The 14,841-nt window shown below is 46.6% G+C and overlaps 1 protein-coding gene and 1 pseudogene across 9 annotated transcripts in view; one reads left to right on the forward strand and one right to left on the reverse strand.

Annotated features, from left to right (window-relative positions):
• ZBTB38 (zinc finger and BTB domain containing 38) overlaps positions 1-9,625 on the reverse strand; it is a 139,634-nt gene extending 130,009 nt beyond the window's left edge. For all 9 annotated transcript variants that reach the window (XR_002520527.2, XM_021934806.2, XM_021934810.2 and 6 more), the window contains exon 1: positions 9,475-9,625. The gene's annotated coding sequence lies outside the window, so the exon portion shown is untranslated. The remainder of the gene's footprint in view (positions 1-9,474) is intronic.
• Positions 9,626-12,805: 3,180 nt separating this feature from the next.
• LOC103882320 lies at positions 12,806-14,401 on the forward strand (annotated as a pseudogene).
• Positions 14,402-14,841: the final 440 nt, after the last annotated feature.

Consider the following 14,841-nt stretch of genomic DNA (forward strand, 5'->3'; position numbering starts at 1 on the left):
TTGCCAATAAGAAACCTGAAAATGCGGAGTGGAAGTGACTTTGGAACTGGGTAACACACAGAGATTGGAACAGTTTGGAGGGCTTGGAAGAAGATAGGAAAATGTGGGAAAGTTTGGAACCTCCTACAGACTTGTTGAATGGCTTTGACCAAAATGCTGATAATGATATGGAGAATGAAATTCAGGCTGAGGTGGTCTCTGATGGAGATGTGGAACTTGTTGGGAACTGCAGCAAAAGTGACTCTTATGTTTTAGCAAAGAAACTGGCAGCATTTTGGCCCTGTCCTAGAGATTTGTGGAACTTTGAAATGGAGAGACCGTTTGGAATATGTGGAAGAAATTTCTAAGCAGCAAAGCATTAAAGAGGTGACTTGGGCACTGTTAAAGGCATTCAGTTTTATAAGGGAAGCAGTGCACAAAAGTTTGGAAAATTTGCAGCCTGACAATGCATTAGAAAAGAAAATCCCATTTTCTGAGGAGAAATTGAAGCTGGCTTCAGAAATTTACATAATGAGGAGCTGAATGTTAATCCACAAGACAATGGGGAAAATGTCTCCAGGGCATGTCAGAGGTCTTCATGGCAGCCCCTCCTATCACAGGTCTGGAGGCCTAGGAGGAAAAAATGGTTTCATGGGCTGGGCCCAGGGTCCCTATGCTGTGTGCAGCCTAGGGACTTGGTGCCCTGTGTCCCAGCCATCCAGCTGTGGCTGAAAGGTGCCAATGAAGAGCTCAGGCTGTGGCTTCAGAGGGTGCCAGCCCCAAGTCTTGGCAGTTTCCACATGGTGTTGAGCCTGTGAGTGCACAGAAGCCAAGAATTGGGGTTTGGGAACCTCTGCCTAGATTTCAGAGGATGTATGGAAACACCTAGATGTCCAGGAAGAAGTTTGCTGCAGGGACAGGGCCCTCATGGAGTACCTGTGCTAGGGCAGTGCAGAAGGGAAATGTGGGGTAGGAGCCCCCACACAAAGTCCCTAATGTAGCACTGCCTAGTGGAGCTGTAAGAAGAGGACCACCATCCTCCAAACCCCAGAATAGTGGATCCACCAACAGCTTGCACCATGCACCTGGAAAAGCTGCAGATACTCAACGCCAGCCTGTGAAAGCAGCCAGGAAGGAGGCTATACCCTGCAAAGCCACAGGGGCGGAGCTGTCCAAGACCATGGGATCCCACATCTTGCATCAACGTGACCCAGATGTGAAACATGGAGTCAAAGGAGATCATTTTAGAGCTTTAAGACTTTACTGTTCTGCTAGATTTCGGACTTGCATGGGGCCTGTAACCCCTTTGTTTTGACCAATTTCTCCCATTTGGAACAGCTGTATTTACCCAATGCCTATACCCCCACTGTATCTAGGAAGTAACTAACTTGCTTTTGATCTTACAGGTTCATAGGTAGAAGGGACTTGCCTTGTCTCAGATGAGACTTTGGACTGTGGACTTTTGAGTTAATGCTGAAATGGGTTAAGACTTTGGGGGACTGTTGGGAAAGGATGATTGCTTTTGAAATATAAAGACATGAGATTTGGGAGAAGACATGAGATTTGGGAGGAGCCAGGGGTGGAATGATATGGTTTGGCTCTGTGTGCCCACCCAAGTCTCATCTTGAATTCCCATGTGTTGTGGGAGAAACCTGGTGGGAGGTAATAGAATCATGGGGGCAGGCCTTTCTCATGCTGTTCTCGTGATAGTGAGTAAGTCTCACGAGATCTGATAGTATTATAAGGGGAGTTTCCCTGCACAAGCTCTCTCTTTGCCTGCTGCCATCTATGAAAGATGTGACTTGCTCCTCATTGTCTTCAGCCATGATTGTGAGGCCTCCCCAACCACGTGGAACTATAAGTCCATTAAACCTTTCTTTTGTAAATTGGCCAGTCTTGGGTATGTCTTAATCAGCAGTGTGAAAATAGACTAATACAGCCTATTAATATTCTTTGTCCATTTTTCAATTGGGCTGCCTTTTTCTTACTGATTTATTTTTTATTTATCTTGTGAATATTTTTCTCCTACATATACTTTGTCTTCGAACTAGCTGGGCTAAGACAGATTGAATATTCCTTAAAATGCTGTTATACAGACATAAAGGAATACTGGCCAACAAATATTTTGCAGAAATGTTCAAAAACTGTTAAAAGAGTACTATCCAGTATGAATTGCCAAAAACCTTGTAAATAAGTAAAAGGAGCAAGTAAATGTGGTGAATTGGTCAATCATTGAATTGGCTTTTAGCAAATGAAGCTGCTTATTTTACCAGCATATCTTCTCAAATACCTCAAAATATGACAGCATTTCTTAGTTTTATATTTCCATTTTCCCTTCAATTTCATTACCTTTATTTCTTTCCTTCTTTAATCATGTAGGCAATATATTTTATTGTGGAAATAATTTAAATATATATAGGGAATTGTAGCAGGCATTTTTTTGTGTCTAATAGTCATGCCCTATCTTCCGTGTTGGCAAAGCCCAAATTTTGTTCAAGTATTTACCAATCTTGTTAATTGAATTATTTAATTCTCTAATATTATCACAGGAGCTGGGTGTGGTGGCATTCTCCTGTATGCCTAGCCACTTAGAAGGCTGAGGTAGGAGGATCACTTGAGCATAGGAGGTTGAGGCTATAGTGAGCTCTGATTACACCACTGCATTCCAGCCTAGGTGACAGAGCGAGACCCCGTTTATAAAAAAATAAAAATAAAAATAATTTTATTATAGCTCGTGTATGACTTATCCAAAATACTTGGGATCAGGAGTATTTTGGACTTTTTCAGATTTCTAAATATTTGCATTATACTTACCAGTTCAGCATCCTTAACCTGAAAATCCAAAATCCAAAATGTCCAGTGAGCATTTTCTTTGAGCGTCATATAGGTACTCAAAAAGTTTCAAATTTTGGAGCATTTTGGGTTTCAGATTTTGGGATCAGGATGTTCAACTGGCACCAGGTTTATACATTTCTAAGAGTTACATTAAGAGAAGGAAACTTGTCTTTGATTTATGAATTTCTAAGAGTTACATTAAGACAAATTTGCTTTCCTAGCCCCAAGGCCCTTTGGAGAGAGGGAGGGACCCTGGAACCACATTCGGTGATCACACTGGGAGCAGGTCCACTCACTCAACCATGGTGTAGTGAGGCCACCTTTATGCCTCTTGTGGACTTCCATTTAGAAGGTGCTCAGATGAATTCCTAAAGTGGTCTGAAGTGGATTCAGGGTACAACAGTCACCCCAGTATATATCTATTCATGAGGGCTTTTGGTGAGAGAATCTGGCAGACGCTGTATATGTATGTATGACAAGTGATGACATCTTGCCTGACCCTAGGGGAGAGAGAGACTATACCAGAATCCATTGAGATCGCGTATGTGGCTAGACGTCTGGAGGCTCTCAGGTTACAAAAACAGGTGTGGTGGTTTGTGCCTGTAATTCCAGCAACTTGGGAAGATCACTTGAGGCCAGAGTTTGAGACCAATGTGGTAATGTAGTGAGATCCCATCTCTCAAAAATAGAAAGAATTAGCCAGGCATGGTGGCATGCACCTGTAATCCTAGCTACTCAGTAGGCTGGGGCAAGAGGGTTGCTTGAGCCCAGGAGTTCAAGGCTGTAGTGAGCTATGATTGTGCCACTGCCCCACCACCTGGGCGACAGAGCAAGACCCCATCTGCTGGGGGGGAAAAAAAAAGTCACAAATATGTTGCAGAGACAGACTCAGGAAGCTGTGAAATGTGCATAAAATTTTTCAGAGCCAAACAATGCACATTCAGGCGCAATATATCAAATTTTTCTTTGGCAAATCTCCTTAATTTTCTGGCTTAATAAATAACAGCTGGGTTCTCAGCTTCCACATTCCTGTCTATTCTGATGCTTTAGTTAAAGTATATGCAGAAAATCTGGCCTACCAGAGATAACTAGTTGGAAATGGGGAGATTATTTTAACAGCTTTTTAGGTAACTGTGAATATTATTCTTGGATACTATACCAAAACTCAACAAATACATAGCTTGTTAATGTTTAGAAGCAAAGTGGAATCTACAACTACATCCATGAACTTCTTGAGTTATTATTACCTTAAAAATCCATTGGACTGTCTTGCAATTGAAATAGATTTTTTTTCTTACCCATCCATCATGGTTTTGTACCATCATGAATAAAATACTGGTTCACTTAAGTGTTATTAAAATATATCCACATATTCTTTGATACTCCTCATTTTTAAGAGGTGGCGCTTAGGCCTGGCGCAGTGGCTCATACCTGTAATCCCAGCACTTTGAGAGGCTGAGGTGGGTGGATCACGAGGTCAGGAGTTCGAGACCAGCCTGGCAAACAAGGTGAAACCCTGTCACTCCTAATAATACAAAAAATAAGCAGGGTGTGGTGGTGGGCGCCTGTAATCCCAGCTACTCAGGAGGGTGAGGCCTGGGAATTCCTTGAACCTGGGAGGCGGAGGTTGCATTGAGCTGAGATCATGCCACTGCACTCCAGCCTGGGTGACAGAGCAAGACTCTATCTCAAAAAATAAAATAAAATTAAAAAAAAAAAAAAAAAAAGAGGTGGAGATTAATTCTCCTGTCTTTGATTGTTGGCTGTGCATAGTGGCTTGCTTCTGTCAGAGGCATTTGAACCAGAGCAACTCCATCTTAAATAGGGGCTGGGTAAAATAAGGCTTGAGACCTGCTGGCTGCATTCCCAGGAGGTTAGGCATTCTAAGTCACAGGATGAGACAGGAGGTCAGCACAAGATACAGGTCATAAAGACCTTGCTGATGAAACAGATTGCAGTAAAGAAGCTGACTACAACCCACCAAAACAAAAATGGCAATGAGAGTGACCTCTGGTCATCTTCTCTGCTACACTCCCACCAGTGCCACGACAGTTTTTCCATGGCAACATCGGGAAGTTGCCCTACATGGTCTAAAATGGGGAGGCAAGAATAATTCACCCCTTGTTTAGCATATAATCAGGAAATAATTATAAAAAGGAGCAACCCCAAGGGAGAAACCATTCCTCTGTTCCTTTACTTAATACTGCCTATGGAGTAGACATTATTCCTTCACTTTTTTCTTTTCTTTTTTTTTTCTTTTTTTGAGGTGGAGTCTCCCTCTATCACCCAGGCTGGAGTACAGTGGTGCCATCTTGGCTCACTGCAACCTCTGCCTCCTGGGTTCACACAATTCTCATGCTTCAGCCTCCCAAGTAGCTGGGATTACAGGCGTGTGCCACCATGCCTGGCTAAGTTTTGTATTTTTAGTAGAGACAAGGTTTTGCCATGTTGGCCACGCTGGTCTCAAACTCCTGACCTCAAGTGATCCTTCCGACTCTGCCTCCGTAAGTGCTGGGTTTACAGGCGTGAGCCACTGAACCTGGCCTATTCCTTCACTTTCTTAATAAACTTCCTTTCACTTTATAGACTCGCCCAAAATTCTTCCTTGCATGAGATCCAAGAACCTCTCTTGGGGTCTGGATTGGAACCTCTTTCTGGTGACACTTCTAATAAATAGAATGTGACAAAGCATGACTTCTAAGGGTAGATTATAAAAGACATTGAGGGTTCCATTTTGCGCTCTTTCTCTCTCTCTCTCTCGGATCACTCGTTCTGGGGGAAGCTAGCTGTCATGTTATAAAGATACTGAAAGCCCTGTGGAGAGGTCCATGTGGTGAGGAACTGAGGCCTCCTGCCAACAGCCAACAAGGAAACGAGGCCTCCTGCTGACAGCCATGTATGTAAGGCATCTTGAAAGCAGATCCTCCATCTCCAGTTAATCCTTTAGATGACAACAGCCAGCAGGCATGTTGACTGCATCTTCAGGAGAAACCTGAAGTCAGAACCATGTGGTCAAATTCTTGACCCACAGAAACTGTATGATAATAGGTGTTTGTTGTTTTAAGTCACTACGTTTTGGGATAATTTGTTATGTAACAACAGATATCTAATACATGGAGTTATGCAGATCTTCCAAATGTTGGCACATTTCTTTATTCAATGTTTTTTAAAATCACATTCGTTAATACTATCACCAAGCTCATCAGAAAAACCTTTTACGTACTGGGATGCTGTTAAGCTCATGGTGGCAGATATGTTTTCTTTTTCTTTCTTTCTTTTTGGTGATAGGGTCTCACTCTGTTACTCAGGCTGGAGTTCAGTGGCACAAACATGGCTCACTGCAGCCTTGACCTGCCAGGCTCAAGTGATCCTCCTGCCTCAGCCTCACCTGTGAGCACAGGCACACACCACCACGCTCAGCTAATTTTTTTTGTAGAGATGGGGGGTTTTCCCATGTTGCCCAGGCTAGTCTCGAACTCCTTGCCTCAAGCAATCTGTCCTCCTTGGCCTCCCAAAGTGTTGGGACTACAGGTGTGAGCCACTGTGCCCAGCCTGGATATGTTTTTCAAAATTCTAACCTTTTCCTTGAAAACTCAGATTTTCTCATTGGCATCAAATAATGTCAGTTGTTTCCCTTGAAGTGGTTAGCTTACTTTGTTTATGTTTTAGAAAATATCTATCAAATACCCAGGTCCAAGTAATCATACTATCAGCTGATCAAGTAAAAGAGGTGTTTTCCACGTATATTTATTGCAGCACTATTCACAATAGCAAAGACTTGGAACCAACCCGAATGGCCATCAATGATAGACTGGATAAAGAAAATGTGGCACATACACACCATGGAATACTATGCAGCCATCAAAAAGAATGAACCTGGAAGCCATCATTCTCAGCAAACTAACACAGGAACAGAAAACCAAACACTGCATGTTCTCACTTATAAGTGGGAGCTGAACAATGAAAACACATGGACACAGGGAAGGGAAAGACACACACTGGAGCCTGTCGGGGGTGGGGAGCAAGGGGAGGGAGAGCATTAGGACAAATACCTAACGTATACGCGGCTTAAAACCTCGATGATGGCCGGGAGTGGTGGCTCAAGCCTGTAATCCCAGCACTTTGGGAGGCCGAGATGGGCGGATCACGAGGTCAGGAGATCCAGACCATCCTGGCTAACATGGTGAAACCCCGTCTCTAGTAAAAAATACAAAAACAAAAACTAGCCAGGCGAGGTGGCGGGCACCTGTAGTCCCAGCTACTCGGGAGGCTGAGGCAGGAGAATGGCGTGAACCCGGGAGGCGGAGCTTGCAGTGAGCTGAGATCCAGCCACTGCACTCCAGCCTGGGCGACAGAACAAGACTCCGTCTCAAAAAAAAAAAAAAAAAACCTCGATGACGAGTTGATAAGTGCAGCAAACCACCATGGCACATGTATACCTATGTAACAAACCTGCACATTCTGTACATGTATCCCAGAACTTAAAGTAAAATAAATAAAGTTTGCAAAAATACAATGAAAAAAAAAAAAGAGGTGTTTTCCAGAAAAAAGGTCTAGTTCAGCTAGGAACTCAACCAAGCACAGAACTGCTTTTCCTCAGGACATAATACCTTTGTGTGCAGCAGACTTGCTTTATGCACACTTCCCATTTGTCACACAAAATATTTAAATGCCATGTAATCGAGGCTCAAAATGGAGTAAAATGAATACTCTTTATAACTTCATTAAGGACATTAAGTGGAACTGGCTTTCCCATGCCCTTCCCCTACAAGTATACTGGTGAAAAATACAGTAACTGCCAATATAGTTTGGTGTCACTGCCTTGAATCACACCAAGGTGCCAGCAGTTTTACCTACAATTTTAAACGTAAATATCACAACAGTGAAAAATGCAAATAAAACTTAGTATTACTGTGAAAACAGTTTTGACCTTGCAGATTCCCTAAAAGGATCTCGGGGACCTCCACAGGTCTACTCAGGTAGGAAATGTGTTAACATGGAGCAACACGGGAGAAGGGACAGGCACCTCTGGGAAGCCTGTACTTCATGAAACTGTTAGAAGACACTGAGTTACCAGTGGTGGTAGCTCCCTAGGAGCGGTTGTGATGCAGGACAGGAGAGCCACAAAGTGTGGCTTTTTCCTTGGCTTTGCCCAGGAAAGAATTCAAGGGCTAGCTAGTGGCAGGGTAGCTGAAATCAGCTTGATTGAAGTGGCAGTGTTACAGCTCCATGACTGATCCTGCAGAGCAGGGCTACCCCACAGGCAGAGAGTAGCTGCTCAGGGCAGTTCTATGGTCATATTTATACCTATTTTTAATTGCATGCAGATTAAGGGTTAGCTTATGCAGAGTTTTCTAGGAAAAGGGGAGTAACTTCTGGGTCATTGGGTCATTGCCATTCAAAGAGGCAGGAACTCCCCGGTGTTGCCATGGTTATGGTAAACTGACGGCACACTGGTGGGTATGTCTTATGGAAAGCTGCTTCTGCCTCATCCTTGTTTTAGCCCATCCAGTTACGCCCATTTCTTGACAGGTCCTCTAAGTGGCTCCAAAGGAGAAAGGTGAAAATATGCCATGGGGCCCATTGCTAGGATCTGAGGGATGAGGCTGGGAGTGGAGGAAGTGAGGAAAGAGGCTGGCCACCTACAGAACTCACGCATTTGAGGATATGAGCTGGATAAGCCCAGGCCACAGGAAAATTATCTTCTTGGGAACAGAGGTGGCAGATCAGGAGCCACAGATCTTCCCGCCACCCTAGCTACTGTCCACACCTGTTTCCACCACCTGTAGCCCCTCCTCCGATAGCCACAGCTAGAAGTAGAAGAGCTGCGGAACTCACATGTAGGGCTCTGTGGGTTTGGCTCTTAGAGTCAAGATGGTCACTGCCTCCAAGTGGCAGATAAGCAGTGCAGGATTGGAGATAAGGGACAGACCATCTAACCGCCAGCCTCTATCCCCTAGAGACACCATGAGGTGGGCAGAGAGCAAGTACTGGCTACAGGCAAAGCCAGAGCAGGCAGAAGTAGTGTATAGAACACCCTTGACATAAGTAACTCCATCTTAGCAAAAGACTCCAATTTACATTTCAAAAAATTTACTTTCCACTTTACATGCCAACAGAGACCCGATGTTCGCCTAACCAAAAAAGACTGTACCCAACCAAATACGGGCATAAACAGGCACACTCCTTCACTATCAGTCGTCACCAGAAGACCCCCGTGGCCACAAAAAGAGCAGGACTTCTCCAGCTCTAAATGGCCGTCTTAACAGACCCTATCTTGCGGTCGCCCATGATAAACACCCAGCATCTGCTGCCTAAGGCTCTGCCCACATCAAAGACTCTTCCTTGCAAGACACTGAGACCAGGATACTTTGTCTCTCCTGGGACTAGTTTGTTAACCCCTTTTCCTATCTATCTCCTTTGCTCTTGATGTTAAATGTTACCCTGCTTGATGTGAAATGTTTAATCTACAACATTTAACACGCTGACTAAGTATACTATTTTGTATGCTTTGCAATACCGACTTGTGTAGTGGCTGAAGCCTACGTGCCCATGGCTCTGACTACCGAGTGAGTGGGTAGTATTAGGAGAACTGCCTCCTTGGGAACTCCATGTAGCTCCTGGCTCTTAAGACTGGAATAGCATCAGTAAAAGTCTGACCTTGCGGAAAGACACAAACGACCTGTTTCTGTCTGACCTTCCTTGCTCCGCTCACGACAGAGAATGCGCTGGGAACCAGGGCAATGCACAGCCAAGAGCGGAAGGGGTGTGGCCAGGCACCTTCCTTGCTAAGTCCGGGTTTCTCTGGCTCACGAACGACCCCTGGAGGTAGACACCCGACGAAACCGCCTACCGGTCTACCTCTTCAGAAACTCTGTGCCCGCCCGGTTGGCCCGCCTTCCGCTTTCGAAAGCAGAGGCAGTTCCGGGGTGGGAACCGTGCGGAGCTTTCTGGGAAATGTAGTCCTCGTCAAGATGCTTCTGGGAGTCGTAGTCCCTACCTGTTGTCTCCGCGCACCGCCTTTCCGTTTTCCTGTTGCGGCTTCTATCGCTCTGCGGCGTGGGAAAGAGACGTGCGCGCCGTTGCGTGGTCCTGCTTGGATCTGTGGCCTCTCTGGCTTCTGGTCGCGTGGGGAAGGTTTATGGGGTGGAACGTGACAGACAGGCTCGGGCACTTTTGCGTCTGGCAGTTAGGCAGCAGGTGGAAGTTTCCGTGATGGGGACTCAGGGGCAGCGCCAAAGGGCCCCAGAGAACGAGGCATCTAAGGGGGAAGGGGTATGAGATACGAGCGGACTGAGGGGAGACGCGCCCAAAGCCGGGGACCTCACGACCGCGGGGTCGACCTTGAAAGAGCCCTGGACTCATACCGAGGAGATGGGCAGTGTCCTCCGACAGTGGAAAGCCGTTGTCCGCTTCAGGGGAGGCGCGCTGCGACCCAAAAGTCATTTTACCATCGTCTCTGTGGCTGCAGTTCAGAAATGTTATGGGGAAGGCCATTGAAGGCTGAGCAGGAGCCCGGGGAGAGGTGATGGGGGCTGATGGTGGGGGTGGCAGCGTGGATTCAGTGGATGATGAGGGATCAGAGAGTGGGACGAGTTGAGGATTCCCAGATTTCTGGTGTGGGCTGTAGGCCTGTCTGCAGATACTGTCACCTAGTGGAATTCTTTTCCGTAACTTGTCTTAACTTAATGAGAGGCTTGAAGGTTAAATGGTTAAGGATGCACGTGCACATCCATTCACCAAACCATTCAGATGCTCACACTAAACCCAAAGGCCACTCGTTCACATATGCACACAGCTCAGTTATACCTACCCTTGTGAACACACCGGTGTGTAATACACACAGCCACATAACAATTCATGATCACATACTCGTGGCACCAAAGGGTAAATGTATCCATCTCTACTTAAAGGTCCTCTGCTATCTTGGGTGAAGTGTGACCTCCACACAAGAAGGACCCAGGTTGACTTCCTCAGTCCTCTCTGGAAGCTTCAAACAGCTCAGCCTTTTTCCTTTCTCTTGGCTACATCCACCTCCTCTAAGGCCCTCTAACTCTTCCTAGTCATCTTCCTGCCACACTGGCTTGATGGGAGGGAGATAAAAATGGGCTTGAATTCAGACAAGGGCTTTGCTTATCTGAAATGTGTTTGCTGAGGATCTTATTCCCAGAGCAGTAGCTCTGAACATATTAATATTTTGGGTGTGCTAAACTCTGTTAAGAATCCAATGAAAGTTGTGAACCCTCTTCCTGGATAAACACACATCTTTACATCCACACTGTTTTGAAAGCAAAATTGAAACCCATCTGTGGGGTCCTGGTTAAGAACCTCACCGGAAGGAGATCAGAACATCAGTTTCCTGATTGCCCTGTCTTAGCTCATTCAGGCTGCTATAACAAAATATCTTAGACTAGGTAATGTATAAGTAACAGAAATATATTGTTTATAGTTTTGGAGGCTAGGAAGTCCAAGATCAAGGACTGGACTGGTGAAGGCTTACTCTCTGCTTCAAAGATGGTGCCTTGTCGCTGTGTCCTCACATGGTGGAAGGGCCAAGTTAGCTCCCTTCAACTCTGACTCCTTTTATAAGGCCACTAAGCCCATTCCTGAGCAGAGCCTTCATGAATTAATCACTTCCTCAAAGGTCCCATCTCTTAATACTATCACATTAGGTATTGGGTTCCAATATATGAATTTGGGGAGATCACCAATATTCTGACCATAACACCCTTTTTGCAGTCTTCAAGTAGCTCAAGAGGGGAGAAGAATAGGGTCTCAGTCCCCATGGGGATTGGAGCGTGAGGAAGGGGCAGCCTCTTCTCCCATCCATCTGTAACCCTTAGTTATGGAGCCAGACATCAGGTATTGTAGGTCCTCCGCTGGGCAGTCAGTCATTCAGCTGGTTAAAGAGTCAGTCATACAGTCAGTTTAAGCTTGTCAGGTGTTCAGTTACCTACGGTTAGTACATCAGTAAGAAATTCAGTAGGTGGCCAGGTGCAGTGGCTCATGCCTGTAATGCCAGCACTTTGGAGGCCGAGGCGGGCAGATCACGAGGTCAGGAGATCGAGACCAGCCTGGCCAACAAAGTGAAACTCCGTCTCTACTAAAAAATACAAAACATTAGCCAGGCGTGGTGGCAGGCTCCTGTAGGCCCAGCTACTCAGGAGTCTGAAGCAGAATGGTGTGAAGCTGGGAGGCGGCGCTTGCAGTGAGTCGAGATCGTGCCACTGCACTCCAGGGTGACAGAGCGAGACTCCATCTCAAAAAACAAGCAAAACCAAAAACAACAAAAACAAGAAATCCATTAGGTCAATCAAGTGATTTGTGTGTTTAGATGTTTAATCAGTCAACCAGCCAGTCAATTACTCAGGATTAATTTTTAGGATAGACAGTGGTCCATCAGGATCCATCAGTCGGAAAGTCAATTTAATGGTCAGTCCATCAATCAGGGTGCTAGATGTTTAAAATGCTAAACACCTGGCTCATCAGTGGGACAAACGGGCAGCTGGGGTGAGGCCATCTGGACTCAGAACGTGTCTCCACTTGCTACAGCTTGAAGATAATGTACACAGGTGGGGAGAAGATTTGACTCCTCGTGGGCCTCCGGAGGGAGCTTCAGTTTGCTGGGAAAGAGGCCTCACCTGGTGTGGTTGACAGGGAAAGAGGAAAAGCCACAAAACATGGGCCAGGCGGAGTTGCCACCAGAGGGTGGTGTGGCATTCCTTCACAACCCCACCCTGCACACTCCATGGACTCAACTTTAGGCTTGAAGGAGCCTGTTTCTGGCCGGCTTTTGAGGAAAGGCCCCTGGAAGGACTTCCCCTCCTAGGGAGTACCTGAGACATGCTTGGCTCTGAGCTGGGAGGAAGCCAGCCAGCTACCCACCAGGAGAAGGACTTGCCCTCCCTGGTTGTCAGGGGCATGCCAGCCAAAGCACCGGGCAATGGGGGAGGAGAGGGAAACTGGGGTGGGGATGCTGGGGTATGGGGAAATGAACACTGTACCTGCCTGCCCAGGAGCAAGGCGGGGAGCAGCTTCCAAAAGCTGAGGCACTGAGGGCAGGATCTCTGGTTTGTGGGGGTCTACACCATATCCAGGGCTACTTCTCGTTCACCTTCTCCAGGGGCCACACTTTGAGCCTCCAGACTCCAGACTCCTATTCTTTTGCTGAACTCTGTGGTCAGCAGCTTCCTCTCAAATGAACAGCAAGTCCAACTAAAGCAGGAAGGATGGAAATTAGACATAGATAATGAAGAAACAAGGGGAAAGGATGAGCCCTTTTGGGGGAATAGTGGAGATGTTTTATAAGGTTCCAAATACAGTGTTGGGCACGAAGGCAGGACTCAGTAAATTTGAGTTCCCCTAAGGGAGGTGCGTGTGGCTAAGGCGTTGTAGCTCCAACTTATGCATAAAGCATGATTTGATGCCTCCAGGCGGGCTTCTTGGCTTTAAAAAGTGGGCAGGGCAGCGTGGGCAGGGCATTGTGGATGGGAGCTACAGCTGAATGTTATCTGGATTTATCTTTTGCTGCAAGCAGGCTGGTGTTGCCATCGGAAGATTGTGTGAAAACTGTGACAGCAAGCATGTGATTTGTGACCGCTGTGTGTGTCCCTGCACCCTGGTATGCTTATGTGATGAGTGTAACAATGGCTCTTACCAGGGGCACTGTGAGATCTGTGGAGGCCGTGGGAGTCTCTGATGCCTATTATTGTAAGGAGTGCACCAGCCAGGAGAAGGATAGAGATGGCTGCCCAAAGATTGTCAGCTTAGGGAGCTCTGAGACAGACCTCTTCCATGAACGTCAAAAATACAGCATCAGGAAGAGGTGATTGGTGGGTGGCCCCTTCCTCCCCTGCATCAAGCTGCAGCAGCTGCCAGAAATGACGCCTACCACTACCAGCAGAAAGGGAGCGGAGCCCGGGCATTGCCGGAAGTGCCTGCCGGTGTGCTGGCACCCTGCCACCTCTCCCTCCCCCTTCGTGTAGACGTGTGATAGGGATGGAAAAGGATTCTTTACAGCCCTGACAGGCTGAATCATGGAAGAATTGCTAGATTAGTTACTGTTTTTTCTTGAATTTGAGAAGCAAGTTTCTGTCCTGCATGTGGATATGTCCTCCCTACCCGGAGAGCTTCTAAAAAGGAGTCATGGTTCAGTCTTCTGCTTGAGGAGGTGATTGTGAAGCTGCACGCAGTGAAAGACCGTCCTTGAGGAGACTTCGCGTGGCAGGAAGTTATCAGAACAAGAAATGCGGGCCTTTCATCTTTCACATTAAAAAAAAAATGTGGGCAGGGCTGTCATTCTGGTTCTAACTGGTTTTGGTGTCTCAGAGCAATGGAGAGAGTCATTTGTGAGAAATAATGACTTCTGCCAGGTGGAGATGGTCCATGTGTCTGGAGCTTCACATACACTCTGTGGGAGTCATCATCCCTGGTTTAGGGATTGTAGGAGCCTAGGTACCTTGCCTGAGGCTCCACACCTGCGAAGTGGTAGAGAACTGTATTTGAGCTCAGTCTGTATGGTTCCAAAGCTCTTTTTCTTTTTCTTTTTTTTTTTTTTTTGAGACAGAGTCTCGCTTAGTCGCCCAGGCTGGAGTGCAGTGGCGCGATCTCGGCTCACTGCAAGCTCCGCCTCCCGGGTTCACGCCATTCTCCTGCCTCAGCCTCCCGAGTAGCTGGGACTACAGGCGCCCGCCGCCTCGCCCGGCTAATTTTTTGCATTTTTAGTAGAGATGGGGTTTCACCGTGTTAGCCAGGATGGTCTCGATCTCCTGACCTCGTGATCCGCCCGCCTCGGCCTCCCAAAGTGCTGGGATTACAGGCGTGAGCCACCGCGCCCGGCCCCAAAGCTCTTTTTCTAGGTGATCACACTCAAGACCACAGATGCAGAAGGGGAGGAGAGCGGAGGACTGAGAAATCACTGGCTTCTGAAGTGCTCTGGAAGCGACTGTCCTCTCAGAGATCCTGTCAGTCTCACACCCCTACCATGATGCCAAGACTCTTTTTCTGTCTTCCAGACATGCAGAAAAT

Source organism: Papio anubis, chromosome 2 (genome assembly GCF_008728515.1).
Source record: "Papio anubis isolate 15944 chromosome 2, Panubis1.0, whole genome shotgun sequence".
Lineage (NCBI taxonomy): Eukaryota > Metazoa > Chordata > Mammalia > Primates > Cercopithecidae > Papio > Papio anubis.